The sequence below is a fragment of the Sturnira hondurensis genome, unplaced genomic scaffold (assembly GCF_014824575.4).
Source record: "Sturnira hondurensis isolate 20B ecotype Veracruz unplaced genomic scaffold, ASM1482457v3 Scaffold0016462, whole genome shotgun sequence".
Classification (NCBI taxonomy): domain Eukaryota; kingdom Metazoa; phylum Chordata; class Mammalia; order Chiroptera; family Phyllostomidae; genus Sturnira; species Sturnira hondurensis.
Window position 1 is genome coordinate 4,166,715 of NW_028089093.1, and position 18,346 is coordinate 4,185,060.

Below are 18,346 nucleotides of genomic sequence, written 5' to 3' on the forward strand. Positions count from 1 at the left end.
GGCGAATAACTCCTAGTGACCACCTTTAAAATCGTATCATGGTTTGGAGGGTTTATACATACCTGGTACGCAAAGCTACAAAAAGAGACTTCAGGCATCCTTAGGTGACATCACCAAGGAAGCGCTGGGCAGGGCTTGGGGCAGAACGTGGCTCAGGAGGAAGATTAAATGATGGGAAATGTGGTGCAAACAAAGGAGTGTTTTGATTTTCCACAGTGTCTACTGTAAATAAATACTGTTACTAACTTTGCCACAGTGTCTACTATAAATAAATACTATTACTAACTTTTGGCTTCTAACTACATGTTCCTTTAACCTGTAGGTTGGGCTTTCAACTATAACATTTGACTCCTATGTAATGTATTTAATTTCTGCATGTATATTTAATAAAGCTTGATCAATGATTTTCTTTTATTTTTCTATTCTACATGCATGGTTACCAATGGCACTTTTAAAAAATTGTTGGGATAAGACGGGAATAATGTTACGTGAAGATGTAATAGAAGATGCCATTTGGGAGTGAAGGCACTTTGCAATATCCATTTTTTCTTTTGTGATAATTATTCAGATTTTCCACTTCTTCTTGGACCTACATTGTCTAAATATATTTCTAGAAAACTGGCTGAATTTTCCTTGTTTTCACATTTATTGGGAACATAGTACATTATCTGGCATAGACCAGCAATGCTGTGCAATGCACCACCCCACACTTAGCTGTGTGGAGCAGCATTTAATCCAGCTCACACCTGCAAGACAGTCAGGCCTTGGCTCATCTCTGGGCTTGGCTGGGCCGACTCCATATCTGAGGATGTCTCGCATCTTTCTTGGACCGACTGGCCACCCGAGACATGTTCTTCTCATGGGGATGGCAGAGGGACAAGAGGGATAAATGGAAATGGGTGATGCCTCTTACAGCCTCGTGTCAGAACAGCCAGAGGAACTCACAGGGCCCAGCCCTGTATCAGAAACGGAGGTGGATGTACTCTACCTTCATCTGGAGAAACTTCAAATTTATGCGACAAAGGCCACTGATGATGGAGAGCTGAGAACAGTTATGCAATCTGCCATAGATTGTACTGTGTTCAAATGGATTTTTAAGTTTCCTGTGTCTTTCATTTTTGCTCCTGTCTCTCTCTTTTCCTTGGTAAATAATATCAAAATTTTTCTACCTTGTTAGACTTCTTAAGGAATTAGCTTTGATTTGTAAATATACTCAATTTTTGTTTTTTTATCTTTCTTCAAGATTTAGTTCTTGTATTCACTCTACTTTATGTGGGCTTATTATGTTGTTGTTTTTCCCAGTTTCTTTGCTCATTTATGTTCAGTTTTTCTTTTCTCATTACAAACAGTTACAGGTGTAAATTTCTCACTAAACACTACTTTGGGTGCACAACAATGTACTGATTTAATCACCCTTGGTCCAAATTCGCACAGTTTAATTTTTATATGCTATGTTTGACCAAAACTTATTTGAATTTTATGCTTTTAAATGTCCAGCTATGGAGAGAACTTTTAAAAATATCTTTGTGCTGTCCGTCCTTTTCTAATTCCATCGTGGTCAGCGAACAAGGAATGAGTGAAAGTATGTGTTCTGGGTGTGAGGGGGAATAGTGGACAGCCCCCTGGGTGGTCTGTTGCATGGGCAATTTTCAAATTTCAATGCAGAATCTTCCAATTCTGCATTGAAAAGAATGTGCCTCCTGCTTGTTAGGTGCCAGTAGTATGTGTGTTAAATTCTGCATGTTAATTATGTCACTGTGGTCTTCTCTCTTCTCATATTGTACTTAATTGGCCTTTTAGTGTCTGAGAGAGGTTTGCAAGATCACCCAGCATGCTGTATTAGTCCATTTCTCCTTGTATTTCTATCAGTTTTATTTTCTGAAGTCCGAGATGATGCTGTTCCTGCATAAAGGCTAATGACTGTTTCGCATTTTTGGTAACCTGTTGGACTTTTCCCACATGCAAAATCATACTTCAGCCCTTTTTTCTTAGAAGATAAGTGAATACAGAAGCTGGAGTTTTCACCAAAGGAACAAGCCTGGTAGGAGACACCAAACAGTGCCTGGAAAATCAAGTAAAAGAAACTTTTCAAGCCACATAGGAAAAAAAACACCTAAGAGATTAGGTTCATGAAGGAAAATATGAGAGGATTAGAGAATAAATCCAAGAAATATAATATGCAAACAGATGTTCCAGGAATATAAGAACAGAAAAACAGATTATAATTGAAAAAATAATAGAATTTTTCCAGAACTGAAGAAAGATCTCAAAAAGTTTCAGAAAGGACTGATTAACACACACACACACACACACACACAGAGGTGAGGTACATTCTAGAAACTCCTAAACTTCAAGGACAAAGTGAAAACCTTACAAGCTTGTAGACAGAGGAAATGAGTTGCCTATTAATGAGACCGCAACGACACCTCATCTGCAACATTAGAAGACAGAATCACAGCCATGGAAGGAGTGGGAGAAAAAAAACTGCATTCCAAATATCCCTCGTCAGCCACAGAATTGTGGGTAAGCAAGGATTGGGAAAATACATCTGATTTAAGGGAAAACTCAGGGAAAGATTCCTGACAACAAATGGATGTAAACAGAATACTCAAGATAAAGACCTATGAAGAAGACATGGAAAGGGTAATGAGCAATGAACTTTCCAATGTAACTGTATCTAAATTGTAATTAATAGTGATAAACTGGGAATATGGGAAATAAGTAAAAGTAGAACACACTGAACTAGAAGAGATATACGCCAGAGATATTCAATAATAGTCGAAGTGAAAGCACAAAAGGTGCTGAGCAGTTCCTCGGGGCAGCTGGTCGGGACAGGGGAAAGCACGCAAATGGGATGGAAGCTAGAAGAGCAGGGAGAAAGTTCTTCCAGGGATCGGACCCTGCTGGGGAGGGGCAGTGAGGAAACGGAGCCTTCTGGTGGCAGAAATATTGAGTATAGCGTTTTCAACAAACAAAAGAGAAATAGATGTCTCTAATTATAAGTGCTGAAAATTGTAAAGTATGGAAAAACTTACAAATCAATAAGGGGGGGAACAGTAAACAACCAAGTAAAAATCAATAATAAAGAACTATAGAAGGAATATCAAGAATATTGGCCAGAACATCATTTTCTTATTAAGACTGTCATGAAAAGATACACAAATTCAATTGAAACAAAACCTGGTTAGAGGCTGGTTACAAAAAAAGAAAAAATAGACTAAAGGGTAAAGAAAGGCTGAAAAGGAAGGGAGAGGCAAAAGACACCAGAAAAAAATAAATATAAGCAAAACAATGGCTGGAAGGGCTATATTACTATCAGGAAAGATTAAATTCCAGTTAAAAGTGATACAGTGGTAGGTAATGTATATGTATATAGATAGAGATATGAACTGAATATACAGATGTGAAGATTATATATATGTATGTTTGTATATATATACATACTTACAGATATATATAGAGAGAAAGAGAGATTAACTCTTACACATTGTGAGAATAAAATTTTCACTAGGAAAAATGTTAAAGGGCAAAAGGAGAAGTTTTTACAAGAAAACAAATGTAAATAACCTACAAAGATGCAACAATGTTCAAACTCTACTAACTGGGGAAATACAAAGGAAACTATCAATGAGACATCAATTCACCCCCATCGGATTGGCAAAACTTAAACAGAACAACACATTTCTACTGGGGATATATAGAGAGAAGTTTGTTTGTGTCTGTTTTTGCTTTTTTGTTTTAACTATCAACAGAAATATCACAGCTTTTCTAGAAAGCTATCTGGCAAATTTATTAAAATTTGGATCACCTTCTGGATCACCAATCACACTTGTCTAAATCTCTCCCATAGAAGGAAGTGCACTAGAAGATAAGGACATGGGTACAAAGATGTTTATTGCAACACTCCAATATTAAAATACATACACACATATACACGAGATCTGTCCAGAAAAAGTCCAGCCATTGTTAATATAACAAGAACAGTTTGTGTGGCATTGATGTAACCTGGCAGCCAAGGAGAGTGGACTGGAATGTACACGTGTGAACAATGATGACTTCACTGTACTAGTCAGTGGGGGCAGTAGACACCATTGAGTGGGCACATGTACTGTGCAGCCATTGCATTCAATATGACTGAGCAAGTAGACAACAAATCTGCATCAGATTTTGTGCTAACCTTGAACATTCCTCTGTGGAAACTATTCAGATGACTCAGAAGGCTGCAGCTATGGGCAACTGGTGACTGGCAGCTTCATCAGGACAACACTCATGCATCATCTCTCATGCAGAGTTTTTTCATGAAACATCATATCACCCAGGTGACTCAGCCCCCCGCCCCCCTACAGCCCAGATTTGGTACTCTGTGACTTCTGGCTTTTCCCAAAACTAAAATCACCTTTGAAAGGAAAGAGATTTCAGACCATTGACGAGATCCAGGAAAATACAGTGGGACGGATGATGGCGATTCCAACAAACAATTTTGAGGAATGTTTTGGACAGTGGAAGAGATGCTGGGAAAGTTGTGTGAGGTCCCAAGGTGCCCACTTTGAAGGGGACTGAGGTGTCATTGTCTTATGTACAATGCTTCTTGTATCTTGCATCTGCTTCAGTAAATGTCTCCATTTTTCATACTACATTGCTGGATACCTTTTGGACAGACTATTATATAAACACTGCAGGTTAAAGCAAAAAACATTAATAGTTAAGATGGTGTATAAAATACAGTACATTCACACTATGGAACATTACACAGTCATCTAAAATATAAAGTAAAGCTATACTTATTTTCTTAGAAATCTTTCCAGGGAGCATTGGCAACTGAGAAAGGCAAAAAGCAGAAAAGTGTACAAAATACCATCCTGTTAAGATCACACACATTTAACCCTGTGTGTGTAAAGCTGATTATGTGATATGAGTATGTGAGCACAGAAGAATTAGAAACAACAAATAAACAAACAACAGAAAAGCCCAGAGACTTACATGGGCACCGCCCACAGTTCCCCAGAGCCTACAGGAGAGAAGCGGGTCCTCTGCAGCATTAAAAAACTGGGAGCGGCAGAATATCAAAACAAGGGGAAGGTCTAGAAGCAGTTCCTCAGAGCTTTATGTCCTGTGTAAAAATAGTAGAATCAGCTTGTTTTTGCTGTATGACAGCCACAAAGAGTAAGATCATGGGCTTCGCATTTCTGAGTTGTAAGGGCACTTATATCCGGGGCAGTGGTTCTCACCCTGGGGGATTTTGCTGCCCAGGGACACGTGGCAATGTCCGAAGACACTGCTGATTCTGAAGACTGGGGAGAGGATGCTGGGAGAGGCCACCGGTGCTATGAACATCTCACAATGCAAAGAGCAACCCCGTACAACAATCACCTAGCCCGACATCGCGACACTTCTGTGAATGAGAAGCCTTGCTAAAAAAGAGCAACCAGCCTGATATGGCCAGGCTGAGGAGTTTCCCGGAACAGAGGCTTTCCGTTCAAAAACCTGGAGTGTTCTGATTTATTGAAAACAAAAGTGATTGGCCAAAAAACATGGCTGTATAGAGTGCACCTGGACATTCACGGTATTGCTCTGACATGGACTGTTCTCTCTACCCCTGCAGGAGTGCTTCACAGCCCCTTCGGGAGGCGGCCTGGAGCTGCAGATGCAAAAGGATAGAGTTTATCTCGTTTGAAGAAAAATTTTCTTCTCAAATCAAAGCTGAAATTAAGACAGTGTCCTCACATTATTTTTACTTGGTAAGTGGACATAAAGACTAATCCATAAAGAAGTATGTGTTTGTCAAAATCAGAGCTCTGTATACAAAAAGTGGGGTTTTACTCTATGTATACCTCAACAAACCTGATTTTGAAGAAAGTCTTCTCTATATTTTTAAATAAGTGATCCTAACTGATAAATTAATTCCTAATGTAGGTAAGTTTTCAAACAAATAATATACTTTAGATAACGTGCCAGGAAAGTTAAAGAATAAAATTACACTTTAGAAATCTTCTCTGTTTTAGGGAAGATGTTTCTGTGCTGCAAGTAACATTATTCACTGACTCAGCTAAATTAAGCAATAAGGACATCTACTTCTCAAAAGTATCACAACGTCAGGTGCAGGAACTCAGTGGTCTGGCTATGTGCCTGGAAGTCTGTTGGTACATTTATCCTCTTGCTGATAATGAAACATGTAACAATTCCAGACAACGATTTTTATCTTGACTCACTTTCTGAAGAGCAAGGAAACATTTCCTGCGTGTGACTTTTCCTTCAGTCAACTCCCCTATCAATCTTACTGCTCAGAACTAGGTCATATGCTTATTCTTTTTTTACTTAACTGTAGTTAAAAATTTAAAAAAGAAAACCTTACCCTCTTAACAATTTTAGGTGTACCAGACCATACTGTTAACTAAATGCACACTATTGTACAGTAGATCTCTAAAACCTTCCATCTCGGGTGACTAACACTCTGTACCCACTGAACAGCTCATCCCTCCCCCAAGACCCTGGCTACCACCCTTCTCCTCTGTTCCTGAGTTTGGTTACTTTAGATACACCTGACTCACAGAAGTGGAATTGCAGGATGTGTTTTTCGTGCTTGGTTTATTTTGCTTAGCATAATGTTCTCAAGTGTCATCCGTGTTGTATATGTCATAGTTTTTATTCATTCACTCATAGATGGGCATTTGGGTTGCTTCCACATGTTGGCTTTTGTGAATGACACTGCAATGAACAGGGGTACAGATGTCTCTTCCAGACTCTGTTTTTAATCTTTTTGGATCTACCAAAAAGTGGCATTACTGAACCATATGGTAACTGTATTTTTAATTTTTGAGGCATCTCCATGCTCTTTATAGTGGCTGCACCATTTTACAGTCCTACCAACAGCGCACAAATACCCTACTTTCTCTACATCGTGGCCAACATTTGCTATTGTCAGGTTTTTTATAATGGCCATACTAAGGGGTGTGAGGTGTTATCTCACTGTGGTTTTGATTTGCATCTCCCTGATAATTAAGCATGTTGAGAATCTTTTCGTGGCTTATGTTAGGTAGGATAGGTAGTAAACTAAGGCAGGGAGGAGGGGGAGACGTGTCTCACCCACTGAGACCCCTCAGTCCTGAGCCTGGTCTGGTAAGACTGCCTGCCGAGCAGGCGTTCTGCACATCACAAGCAGGGACAGCGCAGGAGGAGGGGAGTCCTTCAGACTCTGGGCTGGGAAAGGGAGGCTCTGTAGCAATTTCACTGCGACAAAGAACCTTTACTAGCTGAGAAAGAAAGCCGTTGCAGCTGTACATTATTCCCAAGGTTTGGAAAAGGAAGAAAGAAGGGGTACCAAGCAGCGAACTAAAGTACATAACACTTGAACTCCGAGAGTCAGCACACCCAGATTAGCCAAAGGCCCACCTGTAGCCTCTGCTGAAGGGTATGGGACAAACTAACAACCTTCTTTCCTCTATACGTGGGGCATTCAGACTGGCTGGCTGCCTGCTTGCAGTTTGGATTTGTATGCGTTTCATAAATAAACTTGCTATCGAATTTCCACTATACATGCTGTCTCTCACATGAATTAGTCCCTTGCAAGCAGACAGAATTGAGGAACAAGCTCAGGGTAGGGGGTCCTTGGGTTTCTCCATGGTAACCTTTACTAGCCATTTGCATATTTCTTTTGGAGAAATGTCTGTTCAAGTCCTTAGCCCAATTTCCAACTGGGTCATATGGGTTTGTTGTTGTTGCAGGAGTTCTGTGTATATCCCAGACTATATTAAGCCTTTACCCACTAATAGGGTTTGCAAATATTCATTCCTATTCCATGGATTGCCTTTTCACTCTGGCAACCGCCATGCTCCTTCTTAACCCAGTCGCTAGCAAGGGGAACAGGATTATTAGTCCTGGAAAACCAACAATCCCTGGGTTGTTGGGGAATCTGTCATGCAGGCAACAACAGGGCCCACCTACTCAATTTTGTATTTTTCATCTGAATTTCAAACAGAGAGAACAGTTTATTAAAGATCATTATTGAAGGCTTTGCTGGGTAGCAGCTAGGAATGAGCAACCAGAGGGGAGAAAGGCAGGGTCCTCATCATTATAATCTAACCAAGAACTTAATGCAGGCTAGAAGCAAGAGGGAGACCTGTCTTGCCACTTAATTCAGCATTTCTAAGCTCGGTTTGATAAGATTGTTGGGTGTCTGAGCATTACAATCAAAACAGCACAAGAGGAGGGGAGAGTCCTTGAGACTGTGCTGAGAAAAGGGGTTTCTGTAACAGTCTTACTAAGATTGTGGAGTGTTCTGAACATCACAAAAAAGGGGGCCTATGCTGGGAAAGGGGGCCTCTGTAACAATTTCACTAAGACAAAGAACCTTTACTAACTGAGAAAGAAAGCCTTTGTAGCTGTACATTATTCCCAAGGGGGAAAACAGGGGAACTCAGAAGCCAGCTGAGGCATATAACCCCTGAACCCCAACAGTCGGGGTACTTGGATTAGCTGAGTGCCCACTTACAGCCTCAGCTCAAGTGTATAGACAGAGCTAACTCAATAATATATTTACTAATGACTGTATTTTCTCTATACATGGGGCACCTGGACTAGCTGGGTGCCTGCTAGTCCACCCAGCAGTTTATGTAGCAGTCCTAAATAAACTGTTAGTTTATTTAGGAAACACACGCTCATGTGTTTCCTAAAGAAACTTGCTGCCTCATTTCCACCATAGCAGCTTGTGTCACGTTTGAATTCACGTCTTGCAGAGGGACAAGAATCCAGGCAAGGGGAAGGAGGGCCTCCTGACTCAGGTCTTTCTCTCCCGCCATCTGTAACAGTTTTACTCCAATAGATATGTATACAGCCAGGGTGTAAATAAGGACACTGGACCGAACCTCAGGTGACCTGGGTTTTCTTTAGGACTCTTAGAAACTGCCAGTAGTGTGACATTGTCAAAATGCCACTGCAAAGGGATTCTTGCTGCTCCTCCCCGCCCGCCCCCCTCGTGCAAGATAAAAATCAAGAGAAAGAAAAACAGACTCAAAGGAAGAGATTTACTGAAAACAAGGTGGAGGGAGAGAAGGGAGCTTGATGCATCAAGAGAGCAGACAGTGAGGAGAGCACAGCTCCCCGACCTGACGCTGGGTCCGGCTTAGGGAGGGCTGGGTGCTCCGCGCAGGCGCAGTGTGGGGCTCTTTGCGGTCCAGGTTCCCACGTGGGCTGGTATCAACCACACAGATGCAGAGTAGCTCCTTGGGGAGTGCCTGAAGAGAAACTTTAAACTCATTTAGCGGAAGCTTAAACAATAACTGCAGATCCCTGGCTGGTGTACTCAGTGGATTATGCACGAACCAAAAGGTCACCAGTCCAATTCCCAATCAGGGCCATGCCTGGGTTTCGGGCCAGGTCCCCAGTACAGGGAGTGTGAGAAGCAACCACACATCGATGTTTCTCCCCGTCTCGTTCTCCTTCTCTGCCTCTCTCTCTAAGAATGAATAAATAAAATCTTTTTTAAAAGTCAGAGCTTTCGCTTTTAAATAAATAAATAAATAAAATAACTGCAGAGCATCCATCTAAGTCTCAGCCTGTCTCAAAAAGCACTTAACCTTCTAAAGCTTTTATCTGTAAAACCATAGTGCAGTTTCATCATTCCAAACTAAATAATTAATTTTTAAGGTGGTTTATAAATAAGCTTTTCTAAAGTGTGGCAGTGAATCAGTGGGAAGGCAGGTGTGGTCAAGTAGGAACACGTGTAGACACAGGTTTGGTGTATGTGTGGGCAAGGGTATGTGTAGAATTACAAGTGAGGGATGATGGCACCGTGCAGAGGAGGCAAAGGCCAGGTCGGCACTCCACCAAAAACACTTCTCTGTGCTATTGGTTTGCATTTTATGTGTGTAGGATGTAAGCCATCATTAAAGATGTTACAAATATTTTTTCTAGTTTGCCATGTGTCTTTTAATTTTGGTAATGGTAGTGTTTTGTTAATTAAATAAAGCTTATCTTTTAGATTTTTAACTAACTTGAATCTCCTTTCAATTTTCACTGAAAGAATACTACAATTTATACATAAGGAGTGTTGAAGTGAAAAATGCCCATAAACTCAACACTCAGGGATAACCTCCTGGTCCACTCAGTCTACAACCCAGGTCTGTGGAAGGAGAGGGTGGCCATGATGTTGTGCCTCCCTGCGCACCTCGCCCTGGCAGCCCTGCCTGCTCTCAGTCCTGCAGTTGGCAGTGCGTATTGGTGAGGTACTTCCTGCGGGACGGTTTACAAGAACTCTCAGGGCCTTCAAACACCCCCTCCCACCACATCTATTAGGAAATATGTCTGACTTCGAACCACACGATCGGGGTTCGATTCCCAGTTAGGGCGCATGCCTGGGTTGCAGGTCAGTTCCCAGCAGGGAACTCACGAGAGGCAACCATACATTGATGTTTCTCTCCTTCTCTCCTTCCCTTCCCCTCTAAAGATAAATAAATAAAATCTTAAAAGAAAAATTAAAAAAAAAAACATGTCTGAGAAAACAGTCCAAAATGTAAGCAAAATTTTAACTATGGTATTATTATTTTAGCATTGTATAGAATAATAAGGATGTGGAAATAAAGAATATGGCAATGGTTAACTATAAAATGATCATACAGTCGAATTCTCTGTGGCCATCAAAATTGGCCTTGTTGGCCGTATATATAGGCTGGTCCTATTTTTGGTCATAGAAAAGAGCCTAGAAACATTTACAATGATTTTCTCTGAATAGTAGGTGATTTTTCTTTGTTCTTTTCATATGTATTTTACAAATATTAAAAAACATGTATTATTTTTAAATCTTCCACATATTCTATTATTAAAGATTAATTCCAGATAAAAATGTTCCATTGCACAATGGTAGCATTTTGCAGTGTTTATGTTTTGGGTTTTGTGTGTGTTTATGCCTCAATTAGTTTACTTCTACCAACTATAAGATCTTCCACACCTAGTGGACAGGAGTTTAAAGGGCAGGCCATGGGGATTTTAAAGCTCAGATACTCTGCAAAGAGGGCGAGCTATGAAGCAGGGACTTTCAACAGTTACAGAAGCCTAAGACAGAAACTTAAGGGCCTGTGATAGCTGCTTCCACACCCTGGAAGAACAGAAACAGGGAAAAGCATTCAAAGGCCCTAAAGACAAACTCTTGAATTTTTGCCTAGGTGTGCCTTAAAATCCCACTACATACTACCTTTCATCTGCTAGTCGACATCAAGCCCACAGGCTGAGCCCAGACAGAGACCCCTGTCTCAGTCCTTGAGTTCAGCTGACACAGCCCTGCCCTTTAGGTTGCAGCCAGTGGTGTGCTGGGAAATGTTCAATGACTGGCTCTCCAAGGAGAAGAGAAACACCAACAAACAAAACCCAACCTTTCATGTACTTATTCATACACATAAGGTATAGAGAATGTGTAGCACACAATTTATAAATAACAATAAAATGTGCAGTACTTTTTATTGTCAGTTTCCTATAGACAGTTGATTCTCACAGAATGCTTTTGTTGAATTTTTACATTTCAATCCCAAGCCAACCTGTGGTTGGGCTTGACCATGATTTGACAAATGGAGTTGTATTCCAATCCACTAACACTTCCCCATCAAATTTAGTGTTAAATCTGATATGTGATTTACTGTTCAATGATTGCTCATCCTCAAAAAGTATTTTCAATGAATGGACATTTATTTCAACTTCAGAACTACTGATTGCAATGATGTTTTCTCTTCAGCTTTTTGCATTATTGTGGGGATTGGAACATTGTTTGATTTTATAGTACCTACAAAACCCAAAAACCATTCAAATCAATTTCAGGTTCTAAAATTAAACTTAAATGATACAACTTTTCCAAAGCTAGTTATGACAAAACGAGTTCCTCATAAAGGCCATTAAGTGGTCCTAATAAATCAAAATAATTTAAAATGACAGAGGAATATTTCCTTCACAGTTTGTGCAATTCACAAACACAACACACTTCTGACTTTAATCTATATTAGTAACATTTTATCCAACATGTCAACTCCAAGTCTAGAGCAGACAAGTAACAAAACAATAAATCAATTTCTTATTTGTAAGTACAAATTGACTTCCTTGATTTAAATATTCCCCTCATGGCTGATTTCAAGCTACTAAAATGATGTTACTAAGCCTGGAGCTGGGAATTAATGTCCAGCAGGACCCCATTTCACAGTGTAAGTGTAGAAAAATAATTAAGAAGTGATGCACTTCGAGTGTTCATGACCTTCGATTTCAGAAAGTTAAGAGTATTTCATTTATAATATGGACAGTGTTTAATGATGGGCTGGGAGAATTCTTGCTGACCAGCTCCCACACAGCACTGATGTAGGGCACAGTGCTCTAGGGCTTCCAGCGTTTCCGAGAGAGGCAATCACTCCAACGGAACGTCGAATATTGAGCTGCGCCTGTGTTCAATACTGTTACTATTGGCTCCTGGCGGCCTGAGCTAAGGTAATTCTTTCTGACGCTGACACACACATATTTCGAAGAAGGCTCCTCTGGAGCCAGTGGGAAAGCTGCCTACACTGTTGAATGTGTTTACAGTTGGTCACTGTTGGCAAAGATCAAGAGGGGGATGTGATTAATCACCTATTACAGTTTATACTTATCGATTCTTCTGTTTGGCCACATGGCAAGGCCACGGTCCTCAGAATCACCAGCTTCTGCCTCGAAGACTGTACCTTAAGATGCAGGTAATGTAACGTTACACATTTCCATAACAACCCAAAGGTTCTACTCCTGCTGTTACAAAATAAGAAAGTTCTTAATCTGTGCAATTCTATTAACTCATTTTTTTCAGGGTAAGAAAATCTGTCAAGTTTACTGTTGCAAAATATCATCTGACCATGGCTGGTGTGGCTCAGTGAATTGAGTGCCAGCCTGCAAACCCAAAGGTTACGGGTTTGATTCCCAGTCAGGGCACAGGCCTGGGTTGTGGGTTGTGGACCAGGTGCCCAGCTGGGGGCGTACAAGAGGCAATCAATCAATGTTTCTCTCTCACATTCGTATTTCTCTCCCTCTCTTTCTCCTTCCCTTTCCCTCTCTGTAAAAAAAATAAACAAAATCATATAAATAAATATAACAAATAAAAATAAAAAATAGTTAAAATTTAAAATTATTATCCGATGCTCTTTTGGCAACAAAAATTTGAATGAAATGTAGAAATTTACTTAGTAATTGAAAAGTATGTTCTCAATCTTGAGATTTTGAAGGGTATTCAGAAATGACCATTGAATTTCCTTACTGAAACAATTAGCATAGACTGATAGAATATTCAGCTCTCTGTAGCTCCAGGTTCCTAGAGAATTCAGATCCCCCCAAATTCTCTCATTTGCCAAGAGAAAAGCTTTCTTTGTTTTTCCTTTTGCTCTGAGAAAATTAGTTCTAATTTAAAGGTCTAACTCTTTTGGTAGTATGTTTTATCCCTCCATTTTACTTATTTTTAATTATATTTTATTGATTGTACTATTACAGTTGTCCTTACTTTATTCCCTTTGCTGCCCTCCACCCAGCACCCCCACTCCCTCAGGCAGTCCCCCACACCATTGTCCATGCCCAGGGGTCATGTATAGAAATTCTTTGGCAACTCGATTTCCTACACTGTACTTTATATCCCCACAGTTATTCTGTAATTACCTATTTCTACATCTTAATCCCATCACCTCTTCACCCATATTTCCCCCTCCCACCTGGCAACCATCAAAACACTCTCCCTGTCCATGATTCTGTCTCTGTGTTTCTTGTTTGCTTAGTTTGTTTTTCAGATTCAATGGTTGAAAGATAGGGGTTTCTGTTGCCATTATATTATTGATAGTTTTGATCTTCTTCTTTTTCGTAGATAAGTCCCTTTAACATTTCATATAATAACGGTTTGGTGATGATGAACTCCTTTAGTTTTTTCTTGTCTGGAAGCTGTTTAATCTGCCCTTCCATTCCAAGTGATATCTTTGCTGGGCAGAGCAATCTTGGATGTAGGTCCCTGCTTGTCATGACTTTGAATATGTCTTGTCAGTCCTTTCTTGCTTGCAAAGTTTCTTTTGAGAAATCAGTTCACAGTCTTATGACAACTCATTTGTTGGTAATTATCTGTTTTTCTCGTGCTGCTTTTAAGATTCTCTATCTTTAACCTTTGGCATTTTAATTATGATGTGTCTTGGAGTGGGCCTCTCTGCATCCATCTTGTTTGGGACTCTCTGTGCTTCTGGGACTTCATATCTTTTCCTTCATCAAGTCAGAGAAGTTTCCTTACATTATTTTTTCAAACAGATTTCTAATTTCTTGCTCTTTCTCTTCTCTTTCTGGCACTCCTATAATGAGAATGTTGGACTCTTGAAGGTGTTCCAGAGACTGCTAACACTATCCTCATATTTGGGGATTCTTTTTTCTTATTCTTCTGATTGGTTATTTTTTCCTTCCTTATTTTCCAAATCATTGATTTGATTCTCAGCCTCATCCATTCTACTGTTGTTTCCCTGTGAATTGTTCTTTGTTGAAATTAGTGTGTCCTTCATTTCTGATTGGATCATTTTACACTGCCGAGGTGCTCACTAAGTTCCTAGAGCATCCTTATAAGCAGTGATTTGAATTCTTCATCTTATAGATTGCTTATCTTCATTTTGTTTAGTTCTTTTTCTAGAGTTTTGATCTGTTCTTTCATTGAGGCCATGTTTCTTTGTCTGCTTGTTTTGGCAGCCTCCCTGTGTTTGTTTGTATGTATTAGGTAGAGCCCTATGACTCCCTGTCTTGGTAGCATCACCTAACGTAGTAGGTGTCCTGTAGGATCCGGTAGCACTGCCTCCCCTATCACCCAAGCTGGATACTCAAGGTGCACCCTTTGTGTGGGCTGAGTACACCCTCTTCTTGTAGTTGCATCTTGGTTAATGCTGGCTCAATGGGAGATCAATGGGAGAAATTTACCCAGGCCAGTCAGTTGGAAAGGACTGGCTGTGACCTCTTACCACCAACCTGCGCCCTCCATGAAGGATCAGCTATGCAGGGGAAGGATGGCGGCGCTCCAATGTGTTCTGTAGCTGTCCACTGGCTGGGCTGGCCCTGGGGTTTCCCGGGCGGTAAAGGCCTAGGTCATCCCTCACCTCTCTTTCATCCAGGGCTACCCTGCTTGAACTACAAAGCAATCCTACTTATGCTGGACTTAGAAATTTTCAGGCAGAGCCAAGGCTGTGAATCTAGGCTGGCTGTTGCTAGCGCCAGGCCTGGGGCTCACTGAGGCCAGCTGTTGCTTGCTTGAGAGAATTTAGAAAGTTGCCGAGACCAGCCATTCATATGGAAAAGCAGCTTAAGTGGGTCCATAAGTTTGGTGGGATGGAGTCTCTGGGAACCTCAAGGTGGGTTAAACAGTGTTAACCAGTTGATGGATTCTCTGATATGGTACCAGCTTGCTGGCTCCATGGCTCTGTGTGGGGAGGGCCCAGGAAAAGGACAATGGCCTCTGCTCACCTTGATGCTGACACCTCAGTCTCTCCTAGCATGCCACTGGTGCCTTTCAAGCTGCTACCCCAGTGCTGGAGCTCAGAGGGAGTTAGTCTGTGTAGGCAAGTCCGTGTGTAGGTTCTTTAAGAGGAACTGCTTGAGACTCCACAGGTTTCTTCCACTGACTCAATCTCCACTGGTTTTTGCAGCAACAAGTTATGAGGACTTATCTTTCTGGCCCTGGAACCCTGAGCCTGAGGGCCTGGTGTGGGGCTGGGACTCCTCGCTCCTGAGATATCCCTCCCAAACTTTATCCACCACACGCGAATGTGGGACCAGACCGTGCTGTATCTGCGGCCCTCCTACCAGTCTGGATGGATGTGGTTTCTTTAATTCCTTAGTCGTCAGACTTCCATTTAGCTTGATTTCTGACCATTCTGAGTGATGGTTGTTCTATATTTCAGTTGTGATTTTGATGTGGTTGGGTGAAGCAATGAGCCACTTCTGCCTACACCACCATCTTGACCAGAAGTCCTGATCCCTCCATTTTAATAAAGCGGATACAAGTTGCTTCACAGAACAGTAATTCTAAAGCATGTAATGGAACTGCAGAAAAATATCTATAACTCTTTTGGTAATATGTTTTAGACTGAGACTGTTAAATTGATCCTCCCATATAGAGTCTTAGATACTTTGCTAGCCATTGATTTCAGTGGATAATAAACTAGGTTTGAGTACAGCATTAAAAAATACAGCATAACTGGTTCTTTGCTAAACACAACAGCACTATCACAATCCAGAAATGAGAATCCATCCAGATTATTTTCTCAGCTTTGCAACTGACTTCCTGTATATGAAAACAGCCAAGTAACTTCCTAAAAATTATATAAAGAGATATCTTACTTTTAATTAAGAAATTCCCAGTTTACATGTAACTGACTTAGGTGTAAGTTTCAAATGTGTGGCTTTCTGAGAATAGCTACTCCACTTGGGTGCCTGGGAGTCAAAACCAGTCACTCTTGTCAAAACAAGTCACTCTTCCTTCTTCCTCTCTGGTTCTGGGCAGACTCTGTGACATCAGGACTCGCAGGACAAAGGGAGTGAGCGGGGGGGTAGGCAGAAAAGAAGCCTAAATGAGTCCTCAGTCTCCCCTCACTCCAGGATTGCTTCTCTTCAGAACACGGAGGGCAGTGAAGGACCTTTGAGGGCCTGCACAGTAACCAGTCACAAAGCGACTGGCACAGCAGGACAGTCCCAGGTGGAAACGCCGGCTTCGGGAGCACCTCCTCTTTAAGAGTTGAAGGCACCCTGTGTTATACGCGCCCCATGTTCTCAGAACACTGGTCCCGAACACTCGTCCCCACAGAAGTCTGATGCCAAACACAGGTGATTCTCTGCCCGGAAAGAGCAGCTCCAGTGTTCAGCATCTTCCCCTCGCCCTGGTCCCAACCACGGTGACAGCTATGAGCACAGGCTGTGGAGGCCTGAGAATCGGTTTAAGCCTCAGAAAGGACTGCTGATAGCTGGTTCGTTTCTTGACCTCCCTGTGGCCATGCAAATCTACATCCTGTTCATAAAAAAACTAACCATCCATCCTAAAATCAACCTTTATAATGGGCAGTAATAGAGCTAAATAGGTGTCCATTACTTTAGACAATTATTTAAATGGAAAATTCTGATTTCTGAAAAACATTGTAATCAGGAATAGGGGGAAAAATCCCCCAAATTCTTGATCCAATGATTTGCAGAGCCATGGAAGGAAAAGTCTTGAGAGAACAGTGTGAGTTTGAGAAAAGATTTAAGTAGGAAGATGAGCAATTCGTAGGGTGTTGCTGCCGTTGGCATGGTGACCCAGAGCAAGCTGCAGAGTGTGGGGTGTGGCCGCAGTGACATGGCTGGGGCTGGGTGAAGGGAAGGGAAGGCCACTAGAAAGCACTCTGTAGTCTACAGAGCATTATTTCACCCAATTCTTTACGCAAAGTGTACACTTGCACTTGCTCTTTAGCCTCCCTGACAGTTGTTGCTTGATCACCTCTAGTGATGGGGAGCTCATCTCTGATGGCTATTTTCAACAGTTCTAATTGCTACAATGTTACATATACATACATTACACATATATAAACCACATAAATAGTATGTATAATATATACTACATATATACTATATGTATATATATAGTATGTACTATATATATATATATTCATGTATTCTCCAGAATTTACCTGCTTTCTGATTAATCTTGATCATCCATCCTAGATAAAAGTTTCACTAATGGAAGGAATGGGTCAAAAGGAACCGGTTTGGTAGCCATTTGGTTATTTAAATATCAATTAAATTAAATTAAAATTTTAGTTCTCACTTTACATGCTCAAAAGCCACATGTAATTAGTGACCACCATACTGCATGGCACAGACATGGAATATTTCCAGTATGGTAGAAAGCTCTACTGGACAGCTGTGGTTCATGATTTTCATGACGCATGAGTGCTACAATGTTCCAGGAACCCACTAAACAATTGACACACAATTACTTTAGAAGCTCAGGGTGAAAAGTAAGTTGCGGGGACCATAATCCGGTGAATGTTATTGCTCGCCTCTTCCAGAGATGTTGGACCCGTGATCAGTTCACCTGCAGGAAATGGGGAAACGACTGCAGTTACGTAGCGGGACCACTTTCACCACTTCTCCAAGTCAGGAAGTGCAGCCTGGAAACTGCACAGAGTACTTTACACTGACTTTGCTCCGGGGTCGGAGAGCAAAATCCACGCTGCCTTTTGCNACTCATTGATACTCATTTCAATGATACTCATTGTAGCATGAGTGCTACAATGTTCCAGGAACCCACTAAACAATTGACATGCAATTACTTTAGAAGCTCAGGGTGAAAAGTAAGTTGAGGGGACCATAATCC